Below are 20679 nucleotides of genomic sequence, written 5' to 3'. Positions count from 1 at the left end.
GTCGGCTCCAGCAACCGCCGAGCAAGGGCAGGCTTAGGCCTCACTGGCGCCTCCCCCTCCGCACACGTGGGAAACGGGCACCTCCCCAGGGGCACCACCCGGCCAGCTTCCCACCCGCAGGCAGCCCCAGCGCCGCAATGCCCTCCCACTTTGCCTTGTCTCACCCAAGCGGCGCACGGCACACTCCCGGTCAGGACTGCAGACGGGCTGCGAGGCGGGAACCCCGCACAAATCCAGCTGGGCACGCAAAGCAGCCGCCGCGGAGGCTACACGATCCTGCTTACGGCGCGCTGTACTCGCTGCTGGCATCAAAAAGCGCCTGGGACGCCAGGGCACTGAGCGGGCCCCGACCGGCAGGGCAACCCTGGTCCCAGGGGCCTACGGAGGCTCCTTCTCTCCAGTTTAGGGCCATCTACACCCGCACCCCGCTAAGGACGCGGGCACCCCACACGGGCCGCCAGCTGAGCGCAAAGGCACTCGGACCCGGGGACCGCTTACGGGTGGGTCGAAGCCGGGGAGTCGAGAGCATGGCCTAGCCCCGCAGCTACAGGAAGCAGACTCAGGAGCCAGGCAGCGGGCTTTCGCAGCCAAAGACCTGGGTCATGGCGGGAGACTCCACCAACACTAAGCCTGGGGCCGAGGAGTACACGCTGAGATAAACAAACCTGACGCCATGCCTCTGAAAGCCTGGGGCCAGACATACCCACCCTGATTACAGGGGGGTTCCCTCCAACCTCCCGCCGGGCACCGCGACGCACAGCCCCACTTACAGGGCGGCCGCTCTCGCCTCGGCACTCCCAAAAACGCCTACGGAGCCACGGGCTCCGGACTGCGCCCAACTTACGGGACGGCCCACCTGCCTGCAGCACAGCAACACCTCTTCAGGAGCCCAGGGAGCCACCTCCACCCTCTAAGGGCCCAGGAACGTGCGCTCCACTCAGCTGCCCAAAACAGCCTCCTAGGACCTGCTCACCGGGACCTCGGGCCGCTCCTGCCGACACACAGGGACAGAAGGCTCCACAGCTCATCACACAGGCCCCGACTACAGGGCCCTTGAGATGCCACCTTGACAACAGGACAGGCTGCCACGGAGGCACACACCCAGGCCCTCAACAACAGGGCCTACGCTCTGTCCCTACAGGACAAGGAGGGGCAAGCTGAGCTCCCACTCCGCTCGGGCACTCCGAGGAGACTCCCCTGTTACTGCCCAGAGCCCCTCTTTCCCTCCTGGGAAGCCTAAGCTAAGCTACAGCACTTTCACAGCAACCTACACCACAAGCACGCTCAGGCACACAAGCACACACACACAGAGGCAAGGGAGGGGGCCATACGCACATCTCTTCCCAGGAGAGGGAGCAAGCTCTGGGCAGCCACCGATGGGACAGTCATCCTTACCCCGCAGCAGGAGAGAAGAGGGTCAGACTTGGCCGCACCAGACTCTGTGGAGCTCAGGGAAGCCTCGGGACACCAAAGGCCCTCAGGGGCGGCCAAAGGACAAAAGCCGCGACACGCCCCGAGTACAGGGGGTCACGCTGCACAGGCAGCCCACAGCTGACAAGCTGCCGGGGCTGCGGAAAGGACCCTACCCCGCTTACAGGGGGGGCTCGGGGACCAGGTTGATCCCTTTCCCCAACGGGCGTGGAGACACCGCCTCGCGCCTTCCTTACAGGGCAGCCGGGCTCCGGGCAGCCAAAGGACCAAACCGCCAAAAGGCAAACGACGGCACAAGCAAAGACCGAGTCCTACTTACGTGGAGGTTGTCCAGCGCAAAGCCACACAGGCCACACTCGAGGTGACGGCAAAGCTCTCGACTTACCACACCTTCGGTCAGGAGCGACTCCCTTTGCCCAGAGCGCCTCGCCCGTCTCCTCTTCTCCAGACCGACGGCCCGCCTCTTCTCAACGTCCTTTACCTCGCCATTCTCTGTCGTGCCTCTTCCGCTGTCGGCTCCAGCAACCGCCGAGCAAGGGCAGGCTTAGGCCTCACCGGCGCCTCCCCCTCCGCACACGTGGGAAATGGGCACCTCCCCAGGGGCACCACCCGGCCAGCTTCCCACCCGCAGGCAGCCCCAGCGCCGCAATGCCCTCCCACTTTGCCTTGTCTCACCCAAGCGGCGCACGGCACACTCCCGGTCAGGACTGGAGACGGGCTGCGAGGCGGGAACCCCGCACAAATCCAGCTGGGCACGCAAAGCAGCCGCCGCGGAGGCTACACGATCCTGCTTACGGCGCGCTGTACTCGCTGCTGGCATCAAAAAGCGCCTGGGACGCCAGGGCACTGAGCGGGCCCCGACCGGCAGGGCAACCCTGGTCCCAGGGGCCTACGGAGGCTCCTTCTCTCCAGTTTAGGGCCATCTACACCCGCACCCCGCTAAGGACACGGGCACCCCACACGGGCTGCCAGCTGAGCGCAAAGGCACTCGGCCTAGGGATGGTGCCTCTGGGGAGGTCCCTGTTTTCCTCGGGCATGGAGGAGGAGGTGCTACTGAAGCCTAAGTCTGTTCTTCTTCCTCAGCAGCAGCTGACACTGATGGTGGAAGAGGCATGGCATGGAATCGCGAAGGAAGACACATCGCAAATAGGATCTGCATCGGGCTGGAGAATGGGAGGTGAGCAAGGTACTGTGGCCGAAGAGACTCGCCTCTGACTATAACTCTGGTGACACAAGAGCATCTTGTTTCACAGACACTACCTTAGGTCTCTCTTTTAGTATGTTACCCACATACCCTCACCTACCTCAGGATTTCCCTCCAAAATGGTCATGGTCTCCCCTATGGGTTACCCTAAGTTTTTTCATGCATCATGTCAGCTCTGTTCCACCCAATCACCTCAGCTTTTCCCTCCTACAGTCTTCATTTTTATCCCCTAGAGACTAACTCACTTTTTTCCCCTATAAAATGTCACTTTTGTCCTCTTGTTTACCTCACATTTTTCCTCCAGAGTTTTTGCTTCCTTCCCAATAGACCTGTTCAGCTTTTTCCTCCAAAATATCACTTCTCTGCTCTGAAGTCACCTCAGTTTCCCCTCCATAATCTTCATTCTCTGTAAAAGAGAAAAGAACACCCACAACATCCTACAAAATAAATTTAATAAATATCGGTAAATACTTTCTAACAAAAAATAAAATTTCCCACAATCTAAATTACAATTGTAAGGAGGTTTCTAAAGACATAAATGCTATTTACAGCAATGATTTAAAACCTCGACCCACCCCTGCAGACAACTAAGACCCCTGCAAATCCCTACAGGCATCTACGGACCCCTGCAGCTGCCTGCAAACACATACAGACCCCTACAGAGCTCCCCAGACCCCTTCAGACCCCTCCAGATATTTAACAGACCCCTGCACACATCTATAGACCCCTCCAGAGCCTTAAATGATGCCTGCACACACCTGCAGACCCCTAACAGAAACCGCCAGACACCTACTGAATGCTACAGACACTTGCAAACCCCTACAGAAACCTACAGACCACTCCAGTCTCCTAGAGAGCTCTAGGGACCCCACCCAACCTGTCAATAGACATCTGCAGACTCCTACATATCTTTAAGAGGACCCTGCAGACCTCTAAAGACCTCTACAGACACCTCGAGACCTTTGCAAGGCACTTCAAGACCTTTACAGCCTTTTGAGACACCTGCAGCACCACAGACACCTCTAAAAACCCCTAACGACCTCCAGACACCCAGAGACTTCCAGGGAGCCCTCCAGACCCCTAAGTGTACCTACAGATGCCTCCAGACCCCCGCACACCTCTGCAGACTCAGAAAAGCCTCCAGACCTTTTAGAAGACCCCTGCAGACACCTGCAGACCTGGACAGACTTCTACAGCTGCTTGTACACGCCTGCAGACACCGACAGGCTCCTCCTGGCCTGCCAGCTCACACCACGTGCTCGCACACAGCTTCTCCCAAGCACGGCAGTGGGGGACCGCGGAGCGAGCGGCGGCGGCGGCGGAGGGGGGGGGGGGCGCGGAGCGAGCGGCGGCGGACGGGGGGGGCGCGGAGCGAGCGGCGGCGGACGGGGGGGGCGCGGAGCGAGCGGCGGCGGACGGGGGGGGCGCGGAGCGAGCGGCGGCGGACGGGGGGGGCGCGGAGCGAGCGGCGGCGGACGGGGGGGGGCGCGGAGCGAGCGGCGGCGGCGGCGGACGGGGGGGGGCGCGGAGCGAGCGGCGGCGGCGGCGGACGGGGGGGGCGCGGAGCGAGCGGCGGCGGACGGGGGGGGGCGCGGAGCGAGCGGCGGCGGCGGCGGACGGGGGGGGGCGCGGAGCGAGCGGCGGCGGCGGCGGACGGGGGGGGCGCGGAGCGAGCGGCGGCGGCGGCGGACGGGGGGGGCGCGGAGCGAGCGGCGGCGGCGGCGGACGGGGGGGGCGCGGAGCGAGCGGCGGCGGCGGCGGACGGGGGGGGCGCGGAGCGAGCGGCGGCGGCGGCGGACGGGGGGGGCGCGGAGCGAGCGGCGGCGGCGGCGGACGGGGGGGGCGCGGAGCGAGCGGCGGCGGCGGCGGACGGGGGGGGCGCGGAGCGAGCGGCGGCGGCGGCGGACGGGGGGGGCGCGGAGCGAGCGGCGGCGGCGGAGGGGGGGGGGGCGCGGAGCGAGCGGCGGCGGCGGAGGGGGGGGGGCGCGGAGCGAGCGGCGGCGGCGGACGAGGAGGGGCGCGGAGTGAGCGGCGGCGGCGGCGGAGGGGGGGGGGCGCGGAGCGAGCGGCGGCGGCGGCGGAGGGGGGGGGCGCGGGGGCCTCGCTGTCCCGCCGCCGCCCGCCGTCTTCAAAGGCCCTCCGGCCTTTGCAACCCTCCACCATGCACCCGGTGCTCACCCGTGCACACTCACCTGGGATGTCGGGCAGGGCTGGGCTCCTCCTGAAGTGCTTATAAAGGGCACTGAGCAGGGAGGGCAAAGTGGCCACAGCTGGGGTGGGAGGAGACTTCAATTGACTTCAGGTGCTGCGGGGGTAGAAGAAGGAGTGCAAAACAAACAAATGCCACCAAATCTGACCAGGGAGAGATTTGGCTAAAAGCCAGGTGGGAAATCGAACAAATCAAACCCCGAAGTCTCATCGAGAGAGCATCCAACCAGACTGGCACATGGCAGATGTTTTCCAGCTAGGGTGAGTCATGGGAGATCTCCTTAGAATCATGGAATCAAGCAGACTGGAAGAGAGCTCCAAGCTCACCCAGTCCAACCTAGCACCCAGCCCTGGCCACTGAACCAGACCATGGCACTAAGCGCCCCAGCCAGGCTTGGCTTCAAAACCTCCAGCCACGGCCACTCCACCACCTCCCTGGGCAGCAAAGGGGAGCAACGAATGAGGCAAAAGAGGGGAGCAAAGAGGGGGGCAATAGAGGGGAGCAAAGGGGGGGGCAATAGAGGGGAGCAAAGGGGGGGGCAATAGAGAGGCGCAAAGTGACGGGGGGCCAAAAGAGGGGTGCAAAGCGAGCTGGGGGCAAAAGAGGGGCACAAAGCGAGCGAGGGGGAGAAAAGAGGGGCACAAAGCGAGGGAGGGGGCAAAAGAGGGGCGAGTTCGCCATCTTGAGTGCATGAGCACCAGCCAATGGGAAGGCCGCTCTGGCACGGCTGCCATCTTGAGTGTGGCTCCCCCGCGATCGCCATCTTGAGTGTGTCTGCCACGGCCGCTGTCTCTGCACGTCTCGGCAGCCAATAGGGAGGCCCATTCGGCACCGCCCATACGCTTAGTGTTGCTCTCTGCGGCTGCCGTCTGCCGTGTGGCTGCCGCGGCCGCCGTCTCTATGAGTCACGGCAGCTATAAGGAAGGTCGCTTCGGCGAGGTCGCCATCTTGAGTGTGGCTACCGCGGCCGCCAATAGGAACGCAGCTTCTATGGCGTGTGCGCTATCTTGAGCGCGTCAGCACCAGCCAATGGGAAGGCCACTCTGGCACGGCTGCCATCTTGAGTGCGGCTCCCCGCCGTCGCCATCTTAAGTGTGGCTGCCGCAGCCGCTGTCTCTGCGCAAAACGGCGGCCAATAGGGAGGCCCATTCGGCATCGCCCATACACTTAGTGTCACTCTCCGCGGCTGCTGTCTTCAGTGTCTCTACTGCGGCTGCCGTCTATGCGAGTCGCGGTAGCGAAAAGGAAGGTCACCTCAGCGCGGTCGCCATCTTGAGTGCGGCTGTCGCGGTTGGCGTGTCCACGCAACACGGCAGCCAATAGGAAGGCCGCTCTGGCACGGCTGCCATCTTGAGTGTGGCTCCCCCACGATCGCCATCTTTAGTGTGGCTGCCACGGCCGCTGTCTTCTGCACGTAACGGAGCCCAAAAACCCACTCAGGGACCCCAAAAGTGGACTTGGGAGCCCAAAATCCCACTCAAGGACTCCCACATCCACCCAGGGAGCTCAAAAGTGGACTTAGAGACTCCAAAATCCCAATCAGGGACCCCAAGCATGGAGTCAGGAAGCCCAAAAGTGGACTTAGGGAGCTCAAAAGTGGACTTTTGAGCCCCAAATCCCACTCAAGGACCCCCAAAACCCACTCAGGGAGCCTAAAAGTGGACTTAGGGACCCCAAAAACCCACTCAGAGAGCCAGAAATTGACTTAGGGAGTCAGAAGTGGACTTAGGAGACCAAAAGTGGACTCAGGGACCCCAACAGATCACACAAGATGGACGACACGGAGGCAACATGGTGGCGCGGAGCCCCTAGGCACGGCGGAGACGCATAAGCAATTTGCGTACGCCCCCTATTCATGACGAAGACGCGGACGCCATTTGCAGACGCCCCCCCCCACTCCGCCGGAGGCACACTGCTCGCCGAGCTCCTCTGTTCTCAGTGCACACACGCCACTGATCAATGTTTACAAGTATCTGAGGGCTGCCAGGAGCGGGGGGACAGCCTCTGCTCACTGCTCCCTGGGATAGGACAAGGAGCAATGGGTGTAAATTGCAGCAAAAGTGGGTCTGCCTCAGCACAAGGGGGAACTTCTTTACTGCAACGATCCCAGAGCACTGGCACAGGCTGCCCACAGAGGTTGTGAAGTCTCCTTCTCTGGAGCCTTTCCAGGCCTGTCTGGATCTGTTCCTCTGTGATCTGTCTTAGAATTGTCCTGCTCTGGCAGGGGGGCTTGGACTGGATGATCTCCTTGGGTCCCTTTCAAGCCCTAACGTCCTGTGAGCCTGTGATCTCTGCAAGGCCCTTTCAACCTTTAACATTCTGTGATTCTGTGATGCTGAGGGCACAATTTGCTTTTCTTTTTCATGCTTCCACTCCTGAGATGTTTGCATGACAAAGCCGAAGAACTTCTCACCTAATTTCCCTACAGGAAGATAGGAATAATTATACTTTTCATTTTGTTTTAATCTGCTTTATAGGGATTGGGTGGTGGTGTGGGGCTGATTTTTGGCTGAACTCTGGGACCAAAGAACTGCCATAGGCAGGCACAACACATCTCAGCCAAAACCCACGGGAACACTTTCCATAAGCATTGTGCTTTACAACATGCAGCTTAAGTTAGTACTCACATAGCTCTGCCTTGGGCCAGCCTCACAGCAGGTTCTCCAGCTAGGTGGAACTCAGTGAACAAGGCTGTTCATCCTCCCTCTCTGGTGTTGGCTTGCAGTGTTCATTTCTGGCAACAAAGCAGGCAAGACTTATGGCTCTTGCACTAGAAGTTATTGAATCCTGAAGCTTCTTTTGACAGGACAAATGCTTAATGTCCTCACACACTCATGCTCTGTTTGGACATGCTGGAGCCAGGAGGATGCCCTGAGGGCTGCAGCAGCTCTGCTATGAGGACAGACTGAGATCTGGGGCTGTGCAGGCTGGAGAAGAGGAGGCTCCCAGGCGACCTTCTTGTGGCCTTCCAGGATCTGAAGTGGGCTACAAAAAAGCTGGGGAGGGACTTCTGAGGCTGTGAGTGCCAGGACTAGAGAGAATGAAGCAAAGCTGGAGGTGGGGAAATTCAGGCTGGATGTGAGGAGGAAGTTGTTGAGCAGGAGAGTGGTGAGGGGCTGGAAGGGGTTGCCCAGGGAGGTGGTTGAGGCCCCATGGCTGGAGGTGTTTCAGGCCAGGCTGGCTGAGGCTGTGGGCAGCCTGCTCTAGCGTAGGGTGTCCCTGGGCATGGCAGAGGGCTTGGAACTGGCTGCTCCTTGTGGTTCCTTCCAACCCTGACTGATTCTATGACGCTAATTTTAGTGCTCCACACTCCTCTCTATTCTCCAGTTTCATTGGTAAGAATGTTCCAGTTCCTTGCTATTTGTGCTTGAAGTGCTTTATTGGTTTTGGCTTGAGCAGTAATGCAATTTAATTTCTGATATCAGCTAAGGAAATTTCAGGAAATAGATTAAATATTCTTCACTTCTCTGTTTTGACAAAGTTTCCATCTTCACTTTCCCCCAGGTCAAATTAAATGATCTTCTTCACTGGCTCAGTAATGCCAACAAGAATCAGGTCTCTTCCTTTGTCACCCCCAAAGGGATTGGTCTTGACACTTAGAGATACAGAATTTGGCTTTCATATTGGATTCATGCTTCTCTGGAAAAAGAAAAGCAGGTCAGGCTTGCTGCCAGATGGACTCCAAGTGGAGGAATCCTGTGTCACACATGGTTGCTGCAGCACCTTAGTGCTCACACTGCTTACTCCCACTAACCTTGCTCCCTAACCTCTTGGCTGCACCTCTATTCTTCCTGAGAACTGGGGAAAGGGTGAGAGGGGCTGGGGGAGGTTTTGGGGTGGTTTGAAAGCCCCTCCTGGGGACTCAGGTTTCTGGGAGGGGAGTTGTGCTTTTGTATTGTTTACCCTTTGTATATTTCTGTATATAATTGTATATAACTGTATATATTGTAAATAGCTGCTTGTAAATTCTGCTAGCTGTAAATAAATTGCTTCATCTATATTCCCAGGGTCCGTCTGAGTTAGCTGGGTACTTACAAAGTGTGGGGGGGCAGGTAAGAGCCCAAACCATCACATCCTGGTGGCTGCGGCTGGTGGAGAGATGAGAGCTTAGAGGGGACCCCCCGAGGACCCCTCCCCAGCTATTGGGGACCCCCCCTAGGGACCCCACATCCCCCCCCAGGGACCCCCAATCCCCCCCCAAGAAGAGACCCCAAATCTCCCCCTAGGGACCCCAAATCCCCCCCAGGGACCCCCAATCCCCCCCCCAAAGAGACCCCAAATCTCCCCCTAGGGACCCCCAAGTCCACCCCCAGGGACCCCTCCCAAATCTTTCGCAGGGGCCCCCCCATGGGGCCCCCCAAATCCTTCCCCAGGTTGTCCCCCCCAGGGACCCCCAAACCCCTCCCCAAGACCCCTCCAAAGCCACCCAAGGACCCCCAAATCCAACCCAAGGACACCCCCAAAGACCCTCCCATGGACCCCCAAACCCGTCCCCAAGACCCTCCCCCAAGGACACCCCCCCCAGAGACCCCCAAAGACCCACCAGGTCCCCCCCAAGGAGCCCTCCAGGGACCCCCAAACTCCTCCCAAAGACCCCCCCCAGAGACCCCCAAATCCCTCCCCAGGTCCCCACAAAGAACCCTCCAGGGATCCCCCCAGAGACCCTCAAGGACCCCCCCAGAGACCCCCAAATCCCTCCCCAGGTCCCCCTCGAAAACCCCCCCCAGAGACCCCCAAACCCCTCCCCAGGTCCCCCCAAAAGACCCCCCCTCAGAGACCCCCAAATCCCTCCCCAGGTTCCCCCCAAAGATCCCCCCCAGAGACCCCCAAATCCCTCCCCAGGTCCCCCCCAGGGACCCCCAAACCCCTCCCAGGCCTCTCCCACCCCCCTCAGGCCCGGGCCCCGCGGCCTCGCCCCCAACTTTGACCCCTCAGGACCCCCCCCCCCCAAAACTCCCCCCACGGCCTCCCGGACCCACCCCTCAAAACCAGGCCCTTGCCCCCTCCCCCCGCCGGGTATGTGTCCCTGCCCCTCCTCCTCCTCCCCTCCCTGTTCCCTCCAGGCCGCTGGGGACGCTCCAGGCCCTCCCCCCACTGACCCCCGCCCCCCCGCAGCGGCGACCCCCACCCCACACGGACCTCTCCCCCCCACTCACGACCTCCAGGGCCCAGACGCAGCTCGCAGAGGGTCGCTGCCAGCCTGCGGCGAACGGTGGCGACTCGGTGAGGGCATCACCAGCTTGCTGCGGGCAGCGCCAGGACCGCGGCGTTGAGCGCCATATTGGTGAGGTCACCGCCGGCTTGCGGCGTTTCGGCGCCGCATTGATGAGGTCACCGCCAGCACGTCGCTCTCGGAGCCATATTGGTGAGGTCACGTCCAAACCGTCGCGCTCGGCACCATCTTGGTGAGGTCACCGCCGAGCCTGCGCTGCCGGCGGCGCCGTCGTGGTGAGGGCACTGCCAGCCTTGGAGCGGGCAGTGCCATCTCACGGGTGGAGGCGCCAGCTTGCAGAGGGTCGCTGCCAGCCTGCGGCGAGCGGTGGCGACTCGGTGAGTGCATTGCCAGCTTGCTGCGGGCAGCGCCAGGACCGCGGCGTTGGGCGCCATATTGGTGAGGTCACCGCCGGCTTGCGGCGTTTCGGCGCCGCTTTGATGAGGTTACCGCCAGCACGTCGCTCTCGGAGCCATATTGGTAAGGTCACGTCCAAACCGTCGCGCTCGGCACCATCTTGGTGAGGTCACCGCCGGCTTGCGGAGTATCGGCGCCGCTTTGATGAGGTCACCGCCAGCACGGCGCGCTCGGAGCCATATTGGTGAGGTCACGTCCAAACCGTCGCGCTCGGAGCCATATTGGTGAGGTCACTTCAAACCCGTCGCTCTCGGCGCCATCTTGGTGAGGTCACCGCCGAGCCTGCGTTGCCGGCGGCGCCGTCGTGGTGAGGGCACTGCCAGCCTTGGAGAGGGCAGTGCCATCTCACGGGGGGAGGCGCCAGCTTGCAGAGGGTCACTGCCAGCCTGCGGCGAGTGGTGGCGACTCGATGAGGGCATTGCCAGCTTGCTGCGGACAGCGCCAGGACCGCGGCGTTGAGCGCCATATTGGTGAGGTCACCGTCGGCTTGCGGCGTTTCGGCGCCGCTTTGATGAGGTCACTGTCAACTCGTCGCGCTTGGCGCCATATGGATGAGGTCACTTCCAGCCCGTCGCGCCTGGCGCCATATTGGTAAGGTCTGTGCAGCTCGTCGCGCTCGGCGCCGTATTGAGGAGGTCACAGCAAGTCCGTCGCCCTCGGTGCCATATTGGTGAGGTCATCTACAGCCTGTCGCGCTCAATGCCATCTTGGTGAGGGCAGTGCCCACTCGGTGAGGGCAGTGCCAGCTTGCAGATGGCCACTGATGGGCTGCGGCGGGCGGTGGCGACTCGGTGAGGGCCTCAGCAGCGCCCCCAGGCCAGGCTGCAGTGCTCCGGGGACAAGCTGAGGGCCTGAGTGGGCACTGGGGGGCGCTTGGCGGGGACGGGGAGGGGTTAGGGGATTAGTAGGGGCATACAAGGAGGTGAGTGGGGGTCTCTGGGAGGCCAGTGGGCGGGTCTGCGGGTTCCTGGGAGGTCCCTAGGATGGTCTGGGGGTCCCTGAGCCCTCCCCCTGCAGGCTATGGGTCTCCCGGGGGGCTGGAGGCCTGCGGGGGTGGTCTCCTACTTCCTGGAGCTACTGGGGCTGTGCTGGAGACCATCGAGCGCTTCGGAGGGGCAGGGCAGGGGCAGGCCCCGCCCACACCAGAGGACGCACCAATCAGCTGCTGACCCTCCCCATCCTAACCAGTTTCCCCCCCCCAATAAAGCACCAAACTCCGCCAGGTGGACCCTGCCTTCATTTATGCAAATGAGGGGGCGGGGCACAGGGGTGACCATGCCCACGGCCCCCACAGGACCCACCAATCAGCTGCTGACCCTCCCGGTAACCCCTCCCCAACCCCCAACACATCTCCAAGGTATCTGAAAGGGACCTGCAGCAAAGCTGGAGGACTGTGTAAAAGGGCCTGTGCTGATATTCTGTGCATTTAAAAGGATTGCAGTGAAGCTGCTCCAAGAAAAACTTTAGAGACTGAAGAAATCAAAAAACAAACTGCCAGATTCCCTCACACAACTTTCTACATGACCTCAGCAAACCCCTTTCACTTCACATCACTTCTGACACCCACTCTGGGAGCTGTATACTCCTTCTCTCCCTGAAGCCGGGAGAAAGATTTGGTGAACGTGGCAGCACATGGCAGAGGTTCAAGACTTAAGCAGACACCTGATTGCTATCACAGCTCAGAAACGACTGAGACACATGCCCTCCTCCTAAACCTAGCAGTTAGGAAGTGTTACAGCTGCACCAGATCACACTGGGATCTGCTTCTTGCACAGGATGCAGCAGATTCTGGTCCATAGCTCAGAGAGGATTGCTTAGCTACTGCTGTTTATAAACACGAACAAAAAACAACCACAAAAACAAAGGCTCAGAGTTGGAAATAGTTCTCAGCAGTGCAGCAAATTCCCTTTCTTTTATTCCATAGAGAGGTGCTGCAGTGACCTCAGGGGTTTTTAAGTCAAAAGCTGCTTGTTAGAATCATAGAATCAGTCAGGGTCAGAAGGGACCACAAGGACCTAGTTCCAGAGACACTTCACACTAGCCTGAGCCAAAATTAGAATGGTAGGAAAAAAGACAAATCACAAAACATAGGACTGCCTTAACTGTCCTGCATTGTAGCTAGCAGCACCAAGTCCAAATCAATTCAGAGCCTTGGCACTGTTTATCCTTGAAGATTTTAACCCTGGACACAAAGGAGTCCTGCTCTCAGGCATGGGATTACAATAAAAGTGACTCAAATGACTAAAAAGGGTAACACAAATGCCTTTTACTGACCAATCTCTCTACATGTTCCTATGATGCTCCACTAACTCCCTCCTTCAGAGTAGGTAACAGTCTCCAACAGACATTGCACCAGCAGCTACCTTGAAGATCTGTAACAAGCTGAGTGAAGGGCTGCAAAACAAATTCACCTCCTTCAGAAAGCTTCTCATCAGTTACACAGAGGAGTCAGAGCCTGCTTCCATTCACATCTTTCTTTATCAAGTTCTACTGTGGAGTCAGAAAACTTGAAGTTCACTTAGTCACAGGTTAAGTCGACTCTGCTGTTGGTATCCAACCCCATGCTGCTGGCTGAAGCAAAGTATTCCAGGGCTTGAAGTTGAGACTGCAACACGAGAGACCTCCTGTGCCAAGTGCTGCTTTGGGTTTCTGGGGTTGGGGTCAGGAGGGGATGGGTGGCAGGTGGCTGACTTCTGTTTTCTGCAAACAGAAACAGGCTAAGGTAATTGTGCACTGCAGGATTTCATTTTGTATTTACCTCTTGATCTCAACCCAGAGGGTTCTTCCTTGGCTGTGTTACTTTTGCCTCACTTCTGTGTTGGAGGGAAACAGGAGGCTAACCCATGACAGCACTGCAAGTTGTTCAGGCACTGGGAAAACAATTCAACAGGCCCCTGTGTTCCAGGAGGTTTATCAAGTAGCCTGCCAACATTTTCAGGTGCTAAAGAACTAATGAACATTCCATTTAGGAAACAGCTCCCTCATCTCATAGCAAGCAAACATTCCCGACTGTCACTAATCCTATGAGCTGATAAAAGACTTCATTGAATGGTTTAGGTTGGAAGGGACCTCAAGGATCATCCAGTCCCAACCCTCTGCTCTAGGCAGGGATACCTCCCACTACAACAGGCTGCTCAAGGCCTCATCCAACCTCAATTCATATTCATTTACACCAAAGTTGAGAAAATAGAAAGGTCTGGGGGAGTTGTTTGGCTTTGGCATCAAACCAATGCACAACAGGTAGAATGGGACTTCTTGGGGAAACTAAACTGTCTTTAGCTATGAGGCTGAGAAAGACTTTTCCTATCTCTTCAGCCTTCATTTCACCTGACTCTGTGTTCAGCTGGGCTGTGTTAGGAGCAGTTCATCACATGCAGCAAGGCCAAGGGGCACTACCTTGATCTCGCTGGCAATGACCAATTCAAAACTCTCCAAACAGTGTTACAGAGTTGTTACCTGCAAAGTTCTTTCAGTTGCACTTGCTCTTTGTTTATCTATTAAAGACAACCAAGAGAACATCCATGGGTTGGGGATTTTCCCCCCCTGTCAATTTCTGAGGGGCCTGGAGTTACAGGCAAGCCCAAACCACCGTAACGCAAACCAAAAGGTCCTCTCTCGTGATGACAATGACCAACAAATGACTCCCTTCAATAAATAAGCGATTTGGGAAATTCCAGAGAGTACTTTTGCTAAACAAGTTAGTCTCTTTTCTCTTCCATGAGGTCTTTCTGTTGAAGCTCAGCATCTGAAAGCTCTGTACCTCTTCCCTGCCCTCCTGCCGCTGCCCTCCACCTTTCCCCGGGCAGCCCCTGCCGTCCTGCCCCCACTCTCTGCCTTCCCCCGGGCAGTCTCTGCTGCTTTCCTCCTCCTCCTCCTCTCCACTCTACGTTACCAGCTTCTGCTCCATTACCAGTTCCATTACCAGCTGCTGCTGCTGCTGGTCCGTTACCAGCTCCAGTTGGTGCTCCTGCTCCATCTTTGCATCCATCGCAGAACCCAGAGCAAAACCTTCGAGGATCCAACCTCCTAGAGAAACCTCAGCCTCAGTAACAACACAGACTTAGCACCCGTGAGCTAAGGTGGATGTTGCAGTGGGTCAGTAGCCCAGCCCTAAGGTGGCCCTAGCTAGCCGGGGGACCAGCCAGGCCCCCCGGCCTTTGAAACCCTCCACCACGCACCCAGTGCTCACCTGAGGGGCAGGTGTCAGCACCAAGGTGCCAGCTGCTGTTTGGTGGTGCTCAGCAATAGGACAAGTAACAACAGACAGAAGCTGCTCCGCCTCACCAGGAGCAGAGATTTCTTGTCTGAGAGGCTGACAGAGGACTGGAACAGACTGAAACCAAAACATTGCTCAGAACACAAAAGAACCTCTGAAGCGATGGCAAAAAGCTCAAGGAAAAGAGGTTGGATTTTCATGATTCTGTCCCTTAAAATATGTCAGACTAACAGAAGAGTGAAAAATGTGAAATTAATGCAGGTGGAACAATTAGAACTATGGCAGACATGATTGGCTATTTTAATCAAGAAGTTCATTTGGTTTAAGCCTAGTTCTAAATAGTGACAATAGATACACTAGGCACAGCATAGCAACAAGCTTACATCAAAGTATTTCTGAAGCCTCTGCAACTCAGTCCTTCTTGACTGACAAGAGCATCACCTCACTGAATAAGCAATAAACTCTACCATTACAGCAGCCTTGGCCTCATAGATGACTCTCTTGCTTCGTTGCAGAAGTCCATCACCAGCCTGTGCCTGCAATGTCAAATGGAACCATGTCAAAACTGCTGACACTTTGCACTTATGATCCCAACAGTTCATTCTTCAGACCTCCCAACCCTGAAGTCCCTTAAGAAGGAAGTGAAAAGCAATTGCTCTTGCATTTCATGCTGCCCAGACGCTCCCAGCTCCTCCAGTAAGGCTAAGCATTCCAACAGGCTCATGCCAAACTCTCCCACTGTTGTTTGAGACCATCACAGCAAACTAACAGCAAGTTGCTGCTCTCCTCTCAGACCACAGAGGCTGCCTAGAGAGTCGACGTCCCTGCAGCTGCTCAAGAAAAGCCTGGATGAGGCACTTAGTGCCATGGTCTAGCTGACTGGAGAGGGCTGGGGGCTAGGTTGGGCTGGATGAGCTTGGATGTCTCTTCCAACCTGGCTGATTCCATGATTCTAAGTGTACAAATACCCCAGCTGTGTGCTTTGAACCTTGTAAATAAGCTTTCTGCAGACACTGAATGATAAGAAACAGGTTGGTTGTAGTTATTAACAATCTTTGCCTGGATACCAACATTAATATTGATTATTAATTTTGCATCACTCATAATGCACCCTGGGAGGTCCCTAGGAGGGTCTGGGGGTCCCTGGGTGGGTTTGAGGGTCCCTGAGAGGTCCCTAGGAGGGTCTGGGGGTCCCTGGGAGATCCCGGGGAGGGTCTGGGGGTCCCTGAGCCCTCCCCCTGCAGGCTATGGGTCTCCCGGGGGGCTGGAGGCCTGCGGGGGTGGTCTCCTGCTTCCTGGAGCTGCTGGGGCTGTGCTGGAGACCATCGAGCACTTCGGAGGGGCGGGGCAGGCCCCGCCCACGCCAGAGGACGCACCAATCAGCTGCTGATCCTCCCCATCCTAACCAGTTTCCCCCCCCAATAAAGCACCAAACTCCGTCAGGTGGACCCTGCCTTCTTTTATGCAAATGAGGGGGCGGGGCACAGGGGTGACCATGCCCACGGCCCCCACAGGACCCACCAATCAGCTGCTGACCCTCCCGGTAACCCCTCCCCAACCCCCAACACATCTCCAAGGTACTCAAAGGCAGAGCCTGATATTGAAATGTATGCAAATGAGGGAGGCAGAAAAAGCGGCAAACCACGCCCACCACAATCCACCATTTAGCAGCCACCTCCTGAACTCCTCCTCCAAAGGAAGCTCCAAATCTGTCACCATATTATTAGTTACTGTGGGTGGGAGCAGGGCCGAGGGGGCGGGGCCAAGCACAGCATGGGGGAGAGGGCGTGGCTACGGAAAGGGCGTGGACTAGACACAGCATGGGGAGAGGGCGTGGCTATGGAGGGGGCGGGGACTAGACACAACATGGGGAGAGGGCGTGGCTATGGAGGGGGTGGGGAATAGGCATTGCACTGAGGGGGCGTGGATAAGGAAAAGGGGTGGGGAGCAGACACAGAACAGGGAAGGGGCGTGGCTCAGAAAGAAAGGGGCGGGGACTAGACAGCAAGGGGACAGGGGGTGTGGCTATGCAAATAAAGAGGCAACCAGAGCCAGGCAAGAAAGGCCAGGGAGGGGGCGTGGCTCCGCAGCCCGGAGGGCGTGGCTCCACGAGCCCACTCCTCCCGCAGCAGCAGACCCCTGCAGTGCCCTAGAGACATCTCCAGACTCCTACAGACAACTTCAGACCTTTCAAAGGTGTCTGCAGACCCTTACAGACCCCTGCAAACTCTTCACACCCCTAAGACCTCTACACACAGCCACAGCCTCCTCTGCAGAGCCCTGCAGCCCACTCCAGACCTTTAATGGATTCCTACAGACACTTAACAGATGCCTGACAGAGTTCCACAGACCCCTGCAGACCTTTACAAGTTGCCTGCAGACACCTGCGGGCCCAGAACAGAAACCTCCAGACACCTGCTGAATGCTACAGACACTTGCACACCCCTCCAGCCTCCTAGAGACCTCTAGGGACCCCTCCCGACCTTACCATAGACCCCTGAAGACCCCTACATGTCTTTAAGAGGCCCCTAGAGACCCCCAAACACCTCTACAGACTTCCAGAGAACCCTGCAGACCCCTAAAGACCTCTACAGACACCTCGAGACCTTTGCAAGGCACCTCAAGACCTTCACAGCCTTTTGAGACACCTACAGCACCACAGACACCTCTAAAGACCCCTAACCACCTCCACAGACTTCCAGAGAGCCCTCCAGACTCCTAAGTGTACCTACAGATGCCTCCAGACCCCCGCACACCTCTGCGCACTCAGAAAAGCCTCCAGGCCTCTTAGAAGACCCCTGCAGACATCTGCAGACCTGGGCAGACTTCTAGAGATGCTTGCACACCCCTGCAGACACCGACACGCTCCTCCTGGCCTGCAAGCTCACACCATGTGCTCGCACTCAGCTTCTCCCCAGCACCCCCAGGGCTGCTCTTTATCGCCTCCACCCCCAGCCCGCGGTGACAGGCAGGCTTCCTCCCGCCCACACGCAGCACCCTGCCCTTGCTCTCCTGGAACCTCACAAGCTTTGCCTGGGCCCAGCTCCCCTGCCTGCCCAGGTGTTTCCCGGATGCCATCCTGCCCCTCTGCTTTCTCCCTAGCACCACTCAGTTTGGGGCCATCTGCAAACATGCTGCCAGTGCACCTCTATCTCATTTGGGACACTCACAGTTTAGAAACACTGGACAAAAGTGTCCTGGAGCCAAAGAACTCCTTCACTGAATGCAGACACCTACAGACCCCTCCACACCTTTAACAGACCACTGCAGCCCACTGCAGAGGCCTCCAGACCTCCATAGACCCATTAAAAGGCACCTCCAGACCCAGGCAGACCTCTACAGAGAACTAACAGAGCCCTGCAAATCCCTACAGGCATCTACGGACCCCTGCAGATCCCTGCAAAAACATACAGACCCCTACAGAGCTCCCCACACCCATCCAGACCCCTCCAGATATTTAACAGACCCCTGCACACATCTACAGACCCCTCCAGACATTTAAGAGGTGCCTGCAGACCCCTGCAGCACCCTAGAGACATCTACAAACAACTTCAGACCTTTCAAAGGGGTCTGCAGACCCTTAGAGATCCCTGCAAATTCTTCACACCCCTAAGACCTCTACACACACCCACAGCCTCCTCTGCACCTCTACACTACCCTGCAGCCCACTCCAGACCTTTCATGGATTCCTGCTCACACCACGGGAAAAAAAAAAGTAGCCTTTCTCTGGTAAGGAAGTCATAAAGGAAGGGACTGACACTGGAAAAGGAGAGACTCAGAACGGACATTGGGAAGAATTTCTTTACAGAGAGGCTGGGGAGACACTGGCACAGCTTGCCCAGGGAGGTCCTGGACGCCCTCTCTCTGGAGGCTGGAGCCAGGCTGGCCTTGATCCCTTCTCCCAGCGAACAAATGACAGCATGAGAGGAAATGACCTCAGGTTGCACCAGGGAAGGGTTAGGCTGGACAGGAGGAACAGTCTTCTCCCCAGAAGAGGTCTTAGGCCCTGCAACAGGCTGCCCAGCACAGTGCTGGAGTCCCCATCCGTGGGGGAAGCTAAAAGTCCTACAGCTGTGCCGCTCAGGGACATGCTTTAGGGGTGACCTGGCAAGTGCTGGCTTAAGGGCTGCACTGGATGATTTGGAAGCTCTTCTCTAACAGCAACCACTCCATGCTTCTACTCATCTGAATAGGTGTAACTGACTGCCAGAAGGAGCACAAACTCGACAGAAAGCTTTACCTGACCCAGACTCTTTTGCCACCTGCATCTCGTGGGGGATGTTCCTCAGCATCTGCTCCTCCGGCATGAGCTGGTGCTTGGCTGAAACATCCTGCTGCCTGGGGAAATGGCCATGCTGCTTCTGATGCTCCTTCAGCTCATTTCATGCTTGCTGGAGAGACCTGCAGAATTCAACAGCAGCAAAGATTTACACGGAGTGGCTTTGGAAGCAGCAGCTGCACATTTGCAGCACAGTCTCCTGGCTGCAAACAGCTTGAGTGCAGGCAAATCCATCCATGCAGCTGAACACAACTGCTCTTTTGGAAAGGTCAAGTGCTGCAAGAGACAACAAAAGGCAGAGTGCAAGCAGCACTCAGATGCTCCTCACAGTTACCTGTGCTGGGCTGCCAGCTTCCGCTCCAGCTTCTGCCAGCACCGGACAGCTGCTTCCTTCGGACAGCCTGCTCAAAGCCTGCCTTGGCCTGCACAGCACCATCACCGCACACCACTGCGGGCTTGTACTCTCCAAGCACCTGAAGAGGACCAAGAGAAAGAGAATGAACCACTTCTTGGTAATCTAGGGTGGGAAAGATTCCCTTTCTAAAGAAATCATTCACTTCAACTTTACTTGGTGCTAGCAAGCAGCTGTGGCAGTGAGACACTGGAAAAGACTGCCTAAGGAGGCTCCAAGCTTAGCAGTGTTCAAAGGCAGCTGGGATGGGACCTTCAGCAGCCTCATCTACTGAGAGGTGTCCCTGCCCACAGCTGGGGGTTGCAACAAGATGATCTCTAAGTTTCCCTCCAAGCCAAACCATTCTAGGATTCTATTTCTCTGAGTCAGGCCACCAGGGTTTGCTGAAGAAAGGCTGCAGAACTCCTTTCAAACGCAGCTGAAAATCTTTGCTCCAAGGCAGACTCTTGAGAGAAGGTTCAACACTCCTCAGGAAAAACATGGAAAAAGGGAGGAGGGAAGGGGAAAAAGGAGGGCGAAAAGGGAAAAAACGAGGAGAGAAAGGGGAAAATGAGGGAAATGAGGGGGAAGAAAGGGAGGAAAGGGGGGAAAAGGGGAGGGGGAAGGAAAAAAGGAGACTAGAAAAGGAAAAAGAAGAGGAAAAAAGAAGTAAAAAAGAGAAAAAAGAGAAAAGGAAACTGGCAGAGTTGTAATGAATACGGGACGGCAAGTCGAGCACGCAACCTGCTCTAAGTGTGATCACAGAGCCCAGGAGGGTAGCGCTTGGAAGGGACCTGTGCAAAGCTACCAGAGCAACCCCCCTGACACAGCAGCACCAAAGAGCCCAGCACATGTGGCCCAGGGACACGTGCAGACAGCGCCGCCAAGGCTACTTACGGCAGCTGCGGTGAAACGCGTCTCAGATGCGGCGCCGCTGCCGAGCAACTCACCTGCCCAAACTCCTCTGCTGCGAGAGAAAAAGAAGGCAGCTCTGCCGGGGAACGCGTGAGGCTTCCCTCCGTCCCGAAAGGCCCTGCCTGCCTGCCGCTCTGTGCTCGCCGCCATTCCATTGCAGCCGGCTCAGCGTCACTTCCGCTCCCTTCGGCTCCACCCGCGATGCTCCGCCCCGCTCCCACTGCCGCATGCGTCCGACTGCGGAGCCCTAGCGGCCCGCCCCCCCGAGCGCCGGCCCGCCCCCCGAGCGCCGGCCCGCCCCCCCGAGCGCCGGCCCGCCCCCCGAGCGCCGGCCCGCCCCCCCGAGCGCCGGCCCGCCCCCCGAGCGCCGGCCCGCCCCCCCGAGCGCCGGCCCGCCCCCCGAGC

General features: G+C 57.9%; 1 long non-coding RNA gene across 1 annotated transcript; it reads right to left on the bottom strand.

The window, feature by feature from the left end:
• Nucleotides 1-8204: 8204 nt before the first annotated feature.
• Nucleotides 8205-10175, bottom strand: LOC135192448 (uncharacterized). Its single transcript, XR_010308991.1, has 3 exons — nt 10001-10175; nt 8880-8932; nt 8205-8483 (listed from the first exon to the last, which is right to left on the bottom strand). It is a non-coding gene; the product is annotated as an uncharacterized LOC135192448 (long non-coding RNA).
• Between the last annotated feature and the right edge of the window lie 10504 nt (nt 10176-20679).

Source organism: Pogoniulus pusillus, chromosome 42, assembly GCF_015220805.1.
Source record: "Pogoniulus pusillus isolate bPogPus1 chromosome 42, bPogPus1.pri, whole genome shotgun sequence".
Lineage (NCBI taxonomy): Eukaryota > Metazoa > Chordata > Aves > Piciformes > Lybiidae > Pogoniulus > Pogoniulus pusillus.
Note: the sequence above shows the minus strand (reverse complement) of the source record. Positions and strands in the feature narration are given on the sequence as shown.